At 41.7% G+C, this 8,564-nt stretch overlaps 1 long non-coding RNA gene across 2 annotated transcripts; it reads left to right on the top strand.

Moving 5' to 3' along the window:
- Positions 1–3,560: 3,560 nt before the first annotated feature.
- Positions 3,561–8,071, top strand: LOC125512601. 2 transcript variants are annotated; one of them, XR_007285446.1, is made up of 4 exons: positions 3,561–6,368; positions 6,499–6,730; positions 6,861–7,490; positions 7,858–8,071. It is a non-coding gene; the product is annotated as an uncharacterized LOC125512601 (long non-coding RNA). The 2 variants fall into 2 exon arrangements; XR_007285445.1 differs by having other exon boundaries at positions 6,861–8,071.
- Positions 8,072–8,564: the final 493 nt, after the last annotated feature.

Raw genomic sequence — 8,564 nt, 5'->3', positions numbered from 1 at the left:
CTATGAAGATACAAGATTGAAGACTTCGTCTCGTGTCCGGATGGGACTCTACTTGGCGTGGAAGGCAAGCTAGGCAATACGGATATGTATATCTCCTCCTTTGTAACCGACCTTGTGTGACCCTAGCCCTTTCCGGTGTCTATATAAACCGGAGGGTTTTAGTCCGTAGGACAACATACAATCATACCATAGGCTAGCTTCTAGGGTTTAGCCTCTCCGATCTCGTGGTAGATCAACTCTTGTAATACTCATATCATCAAGAATAAATCAAGCAGAACGTAGGGTTTTACCTCCATCAAGAGGGCCCGAACCTGGGTAAAACATCGTGTTCCTTGCCTCCTGTTACCATCCGCCTTAGACGCACAGTTCGGGACTGCCTACCCGAGATCCGCCGGTTTTGACACCGACAAGCATAGTTCGGTCTCCTCGTGAGATTCATCTGTTGTAATTTTCTTCCTAGCACCTACTTGGGGAGTACCCAACCCACTAGACATGCCTAGCCCTCCCAAAACGCATGTCAACGCCAAGGTCACGCGGTGACCACGCGGCGGGCATGCGAGTTTACGCGCTTTGGAGTTGGTGCCCTGTGCCACCGTCCAAAACTCGACGTATCGCCACCAAACCATGTATTTATACTTAAATAGGTACTTATGTAACTAGAAATGATTATTGGAAAAATAAAGAGCAAACAATAAGGTAGCTGCAGTTCAAATTTGACCCGCTTCCTATAGAATCGGCGGAAATTTGTCTTTTTCACCAAAGGTGGATAAAACTTTTGAAACCCAACCATTTTGTCAATTGTGCATTAAATATGACCTAGTATTTTATAAAAGTGATTAGGTCCAATTTTGCAACAAATATATGGTAGGTCCTTCACAAAAAAACTCATTTCAGGCAAGTAAAAAATGGAAAATAAATTTTCCGTGCAAAGAAAATGAAAACTCCCTTAGGAAACATTGTTTGGAATTCCAAGATTCACCCTTGTGCACAATATGAGATCATTTGAACAAACTATGCCATGAATGTGGCCATAAGATTGATCATTTGGCTTGAAAACCATGAATCTTCACGCATGATAGCTCGTTTCTGAGAACACTTTTTTTAAATAATTTCCGTATTACAAGTTTATTACTTTTCCTGGAAACTTGGTCACATATAGTGACACAATGCGAAGGTTTTCCAATTTTTTCATTTTTTTTGAATTTTCTATGCCTGTTTCAAAATGCGATCAAAATGGCGGGCTTGACCGTTCCTAGCTAGTGGTTGAATATTGGGAAACTTTTGATGTTTCTCTGATTAAATAGATACTTATGTACCTATAAATGATTTTTGGAAAAAATAAAGAGCAAACAATATGGTAGTTGCAGTTCAAATTTGACCTTCTTCCTACTTAACCGGCGAAAATTTGTCTTTTTCACGAGAGGTGGATCAAAGCTTTTGACACCCAACCATTTGGTCAATTGTGAATGAAATATGGCCTAGTATCTCATAAAATTGATTAGGTCCAATTTTGCAACAAATATATGGTAGGCCCTTCACAAAAAAACTCATTTCGGGCATTTAAAAAAAGGAAAAGGAATTTTCCGTGCAAAGAAAATGAAAACGCCCTTAGGCAACATTGTTTGGAATTCCAAGATGCACCCTTGTGCACAATATGAGATCATTTGAACAAACTATGCCATGAATGTGGCCATTAGATTGATCATTTGGCTTCAAAGCCATGAATCTTCACGCATGATAGCTCGTTTCTGAGAACACTTTTTTTAAATAATTCCCTTATTACAAGTTTATTATTTTTTCTGGAAACTTGGTCACATATAATGACACAACGCGAAGGTTTTCCAATTTTTTGAATTCTTTTGAATTTTTTATGCCTGTTTCAAAATGCGGTCAAAATGGCGGGCTTGACCGTTCCTAGCTAGTGGTTGAATATTGGAAAAAAATATGTTTCTCTTATTAAATAGATATTTATGTACCTAGAAATGATTTTTGGAAAAAATAAAGAGCAAACAATAAGAGAGCTGCAGTTCAAACTTGACCCGCTTTCAACTGGATCAACGAAAATTTGTCTTTTTCACCAGAGGTGGATCGAAACTTTCGACACCCAATCATTTGGTCAATTGTGAATTAAATATATCCCAGTATTTTATAAAATTGATTAGTCCATTTTTGCAACAAATATATAGTAGGTCCTTAAAAAAACTCATTTTGGGCACTCAAAAAATGGGAAATAAATTTTCCGTGCAAAGAAAATGAAAACTCCGTTAGGCAACATCGTTTGGAATTCCAAGATTCACCCTTCTGCACAATATGAGATCATTTGAATAAACTATGCCATGAATGTGGCTATACGATTGATCATTTGGCTTGAAAGCCATGAATCTTCACGCATGATGGCTCGTTTCTGAGAACACTTTTTTAAAATAATTTCCGTATTACAAGTTTATTATTTTCCCTGAAAACTTGGTCACATATAATGACACAATGGGAAGGTTTTCCAATTTTTTTTATTTTTTATTTTTTATGCCCGTTTCAAAATGCAGTCAAAAACGGCGGGCTTGACCGTTCCTAGCTAGTGGTTGAATATTGGAAAAAATTTGATATTTATCTTATTAAATAGATACTTATGTACCTAGAAATGATTTTTGGAAGAAATAAAGAGCAAACTATAAGAGAGCTGCAGTTCAAACTTGACCCGCTTCCAACTAGATCGGTGAAAATTTGTCTTTTTCACCAGAGGTGGGTCGAAACTTTCGACACCCAACTATTTGGTCAATTGTGTATTAAATATGGCCTAATATTTTATAAAATTAATTTGGTCCAATTTTGCAACAAATATATAGGTAGATCCTTCACAAAAAAACTCATTTTGGGCATTCAGAAAATGGAAAATGTATTTTTCGTCCAAAGAAAATGAAAACTCCCGTAGGCAACATTGTTTGCCATTCCAAGATGCACCCTTCTGCACAATATGAGACCTTTTGAAAAAATTTAACCCACTTCCAACTGAATCTTCAGAATTTTGTCAATTTGACGAGAGGTGGATAGACAGCTATTGAGACACAAGCATTTGGTCAATTGCACCTAAAATATGGTCTAATATTATTGAAAAATAGAGTTGTGCTATTTTGCAACAAATATTGGTAGGTGCTTCAAAAAATATATACCATTATTGACACTCCAAAGATAGAAAATGTTTTTTTGCAAAATAAACTAATTTTTTAGAACAATTTTTAAAGATATTTGTATTATTCCAGGTTTGTTATTTTTCTGAAAAACAAGTCTCACTTGTGACACGATGCGAAGATTTTCTATTGTTCTTACTTTTTTCTAATTCTATGATGTTATAAAATAGCTGACATGATTTAGCATATTATTTAATCGATTACGACCAATTTAGATGGTTATAAAATCGTCAGAGTGCGTACTACATTGTGATTGGTCCATTGGCATTTCACGTGGATCGTGCACAAACCACCGTTGGATGGTCCGGGATCCAACGGCAGCCCACACCCCTGACCCTCTCACCCACGTACACCTGACACAGCCCGCACGGTGTCTCAAAAAAATCCTGACACAGCCCACACTTCTCTCGTCCCACAGCCGCGACCCCCAACCCTCTCGCTCCTCCTCCGTCTCAATCTCTCGATCCCCGACCACCACCGCCGCCGTCCTTCGTCCTCTCCCCCAACCTCGTCCGCCTGCGACCCCTCCCCTCCCCTTCTCTCCCACGGCCGCGGTCGGATCCGCGCTCCCTTCTCGCTCGTGACCTAGACCTAGCCGCATGGCACGACCATGGCCATGGCGGCGGCCAGATCCGCCCCCTCCCCTGCTCCGTTCCCTCGACGCCGGCGGTCATTCTCCCTTAGGCCACCCGCCCCCCTTCCTCCTCCCGCAGCAGCTCACCCGCAGCCTTCCCCGTGGCTCTAGGGTTTTGGGGGCGGCGGCGCCTCCATTGCCGGCATGGCTCCGGTGACTCTACAGCCTCCCCCGACATCTACCAATCTGAGACAGCTGCGTCTCCGACTTGTCGCTTCCCCAATGGCTGCTGCTGGACCGGATCCCTCCTCTTTGCCTGGATGCTTCCTCGACTCTCCGTCCTCCCCAACAAGGCCGCCGTCGGACACCTTCTTCCCCGACAGCGCCGGCCGCAGATCCACTCCTCCATTTTCTTCTCACGGTTATCCGCAGCATATATGACTCAGATCTAACCTTTTTGTTGTGTGTCTGGTTTTTCAGGATGTGGGTGGTGCAGTGGCCGCAAGAACACGATCGGCAGCGTCTAGGTCGGGTCGACTAGGGCGGCTGACAGCGGTGGCTACTTCCTTACAAGGACTACAAGCTCGCCCACGACTACACGACCCTCCAGGTCCCATCTGCATGCTCGCTCCCTCCTCCCTGCCTCCTGCATGTACCTGTTTAGGCCGCAAGCGGACTTGACATGCTTATGAGTTCAACATATGAGCTCTCTGACATTTACCATGCGCTGTGTTATGTTCAGCATCTTATGTGTCATGGAAATGTCCTTGTGTTGCATAGTAGGCCCTGAATTATTCATGTTGTTGGCGATGAGATGTCCCTGTTTTGCTCTGTACTATGCACTGCTATATTTATAGTTTGAAAGCGTGAGTTTAAAAGATGTCCCTGTTTTGCTTATAGTTTGAAAGCTATACTGGTCAGTAATTTGGGGCATCTCTTCTAAGTGATGTTTAATGTCTCCTATAGTTGTTTTGTGTCAATTCGACCAAGGATTTTGTTATCTGGAACTGTAACTGTTGGCATAGAGACTGACTGTTGTGGCATAGTGCGACGTCTCACAAGGTGGATTCAGATTTGGTTGTCACGATGCACAAGTGGTGGGTGTAGTACCGTTGTGTTGTCCTTGTATATAAACATCCACCAAAAGGGATTGGCATCTAACGTTAAGAAATTATGTCAAAACGTAGCTGGCAGGCTTTCTATTTCAGGCCCCCATTGTATAACTGTTTAGGCTTTAAGCTGGATGCATCTCTGTGAAGTGTGGATATTGGGGCAGAGTTGGATTATCATTAGCCATGGACTTTGTAAAGAGTATATGTCCATTTTGCCAAGACAAGGACTAATTTTTTTTTCTACTTTAACTTGTTGAATCATCAGTATTTGTTTCCACTCTTTATATTGAAATCCACACATATTAGAAAGGAACATCATGTTATGTGTAGAAGAGAGTCCTGGTTTTGAGAGGAAATGTCGTGCGACTCAAGTACCGTGTTTAGATGATTGATTTCTTTTTAAACTTGCATTGTATGCATCGCATTGGGCTTGCAGTCCAAATGAGTGATGATGTCATAATGAGATTTTGTCACTCACTTTGGGATCATCTAATCTTTTTTATTAGTGTTTGATGATGGCAGTTTCTTGTGTGTTGTCATTGCACCCAAGTGCTGTTTCTTGGCTCTGAGCCGTTAGTTGATTGTATTCCTGGTATGAGAATCAAGGAATTTCGAGGCGCATTAGAATAAAAAAAGCGGAAGGAAACAATAGTGAATTGATGTGATGATGAGTCCATTTTAGCCAAAATAATGTTGTCGATAGTGACCACAGCGGGATTTTAACATAGTCCATTTCAGGTTCCCTCTGTTTCAAAGTGTAAATGTATTTCTATCAGTTAAAGACAAGCAAGTTATAAGTAATTATTACGCTGCTGAAATTGAAATTGAAACTTGAAATTGAATTGAACTAGATTATTACATCAAGCAATGTACTCCAGAATACTATTAATAACTGGAGTCAAAGATGACTGCATCTGATTGACCTAGACTATAGCTTATTCCTTCAGCGTACTATCGCTTTCTCAAGTCAACTCAAGCAACAATTCATGGGGCTCACTCAATCGGGTGGGCGGCGCTATCCAATTCTATTCTGATTTCCTACTGAACTATGTTGTTGTAGACTATAAAAGAAGAAGCTGCAGTTGGTCATGGATTTAGATTTGGCATGTGTTTATCTTGACTGCTCAGGGTGGACGAATTGTAGTTTTATGCATGTAACTCAGTCTGCTTGGACAACACTAGCATGTTACTATGTACTACTACTGTTCAAGAAGTTTCATGAGTTGCTAGTGCCGCACTTCTCTAGTTTCATTGATGGTGTTTAACAGTACTTGCCCTTGTATCCTTTATTCAATCTCGGATTTCATCATAAATCATAATGGACTACTCTTCTGTTGAATGTTGATTGGCGCACTATTCTGTTGTTGCCAAGTAGAGGAATAAGAGGATATATGAAGTTTACTAATGATGTTTCATGCAAGTGGGGTTATCCAATGTTGGCAAATCAACTTTCTTTAACATAGTAACAAAGGCGGGCTCCCGCGCTGGCAACTCTAGGTCAGTGCCCCGACCCCTCCCTCCCTCGTCTTCCCGTCTTGTTTTTGTTTCCCGTGGTGGCTGCTGCTATTTCACATCGGGTTCTGACTCGGTTTGGTTTGCTGTTGTTATTTCCGTTGTGGTGGCGCAGGCTTGCGATGAAGAAGATCAAGGCTGAGAAGGACCCCAACAAGCCCACGCGTCCCCGAGCGCTTTTTTCATCTTCATCTGAGTCCCAGTCTCGGTTCCTGGTTCGATTCATGTTGCTTCTGTGGTGTGGTGTCGCGTACTGACCGAGGATTTGGTGCATGTTTCATCTTTGCAGGGACAACTTCAGGAAGGAGTACAAGGAGAATCACCCCGACATCAAGAAGGTCTCCGTGGTAAGCGTCTCGGTTCCGCTTCGTCCCCCATCCGCCTCTGTCTCGTTGTTCGTTCAAACTGGTGGCGCTGCGAGATGAGTTTCCTCGTTAATTCCGTGTCCTGATATGGTTTAGCTTGGTTGAATTACAGATCGGCAAGGCCGGTGGTGAGAAGTGGAAGTCCATGAGTGATGCTATAAGTTGCACGTCTCCCCTCCCCTCTCTGTTACCGCTCAATTGGGTGTCGGTTTACTCGTTTCTATCTTAGTTTGCCTAGTGTTCGAACCAGTTGGTCAGTTAGATTTTGAATGGTAGTAGCAGCAAACTGATTTTTATCAAATATATCTCTATTACCGCTCAATTCGGTGCCGGTTTTCCAATGGCAGTAGCAGCACACTGATTTTTATCAATTATATCTTATGCGAAGTTTAGGCGTAATGTGTTGCAGTGAAGTATTTTGCATGACTTGCACTTGTGCAATTAATATTCATATTGTGTCTATGTTTTCTTGTATGAATGAGTATCTCATTTTGACTAGCTGGAGAACGAAAAGCATGGTACTAGCTGAATTTCTGTTGTCATTTTAAATGACTGTCCTTTTTTGAAACCCTTCCTAATTTGTTTGCAGCCCTTCCTAATTTTTTGTTCTTGTTCTATTTGGAAATGGATGCAGCAGGTGCTCTTCTCTTGCACACGTCTGGCACCGACTCCGGCGCGGTGGTGCTTCTTGAGGTGACTGGCATGATGGCGGTTATGTACGGCGGCGACCACAAGCCCTCCGGTGAGTCGGCTCCATCTTCTAGCCCTAGCTCCTGCTTTTCTGCTCCTGTAGCATGCTCTGTTGGTTTAGAACACTAGCAGCAGTAGCCTACCATGTATGCGTACTAAACAGCAGGAGTTCAATCACCTTGTGTACACTAGCAGCTTGCTTACACAGATTTCACTTTTGCTTGTGGTAGCCATTATGTCGTTGAATCATGTCTGTGTACTAATCATCAGTTAATAGTATTTGGCTTCTACGTGATGGTCTGGGACTAATTTATGGTGATGTGGATATACTTTGTGATTTAAAGTTACTAATCTATGGTCTGCTGTCATATTATGGTCTAATATTTTTTGTTTTGACTCTTTCTCCGGTGCGAGGAAAGCTGTGAGTAGACGTTGATGATGCCAACTGGCTTGGCTGCTACCGTGATGCATGCGCCGTACATGTCAGCATAGTAGCAGATATTCCCTTTGTTCCTGCTATATTCATGTGTAAATGTATTTCTGAGATGATTTTGTTGTGTTATGTAAACCTGGGAGATGTCTTATGTGATGTGATATGATGCATAATTTCAATTCGACATGGAGTTTTCCTGATTTGAATATGAAACAAGGTCGGATGCATGTGTATAACTAGATTAAAGAGGTCTTGTGCCCAAACAATTTTCTCCAAACATTTTTTTCAAAATCTAAGAATTAATATTGGACAAATAATTGGGCTAGAAAAGGCCACAACCCAACAAGCATTGGAGTGTTTAAAAAACGAAACAAAAAACCCTTAGAAAATAAAAAAAGAAATATACTGCACAAAAGGCTGAGGCCCCCTAGTATGGAAGAACATAACAAAAAGGCCGAATTGTTGGGTATGGTCCATGTTGAAATTAATAGGGAACAATATAAAAGGCTGAATTGTTGGGCTCGGCCCATGTAAAACACCGAATCGGACCGGGCTGAATCTTGTCAACGACCTTTACAATTGGTCGCAATTTTGCCACGTTAGTTCTGACTTGGCGTGGGCAGACAGCTAGTGACCAAAACAGAAGGTCATAGTATCAACGACCTTTTGTTTTGGTCATGGAATTCCATGACC

Source organism: Triticum urartu, chromosome 6, assembly GCF_003073215.2.
Source record: "Triticum urartu cultivar G1812 chromosome 6, Tu2.1, whole genome shotgun sequence".
In the NCBI taxonomy this organism is placed as follows: Eukaryota; Viridiplantae; Streptophyta; class Magnoliopsida; order Poales; family Poaceae; genus Triticum; species Triticum urartu.
This window is presented reverse-complemented; position numbering and strand designations above follow the sequence as displayed.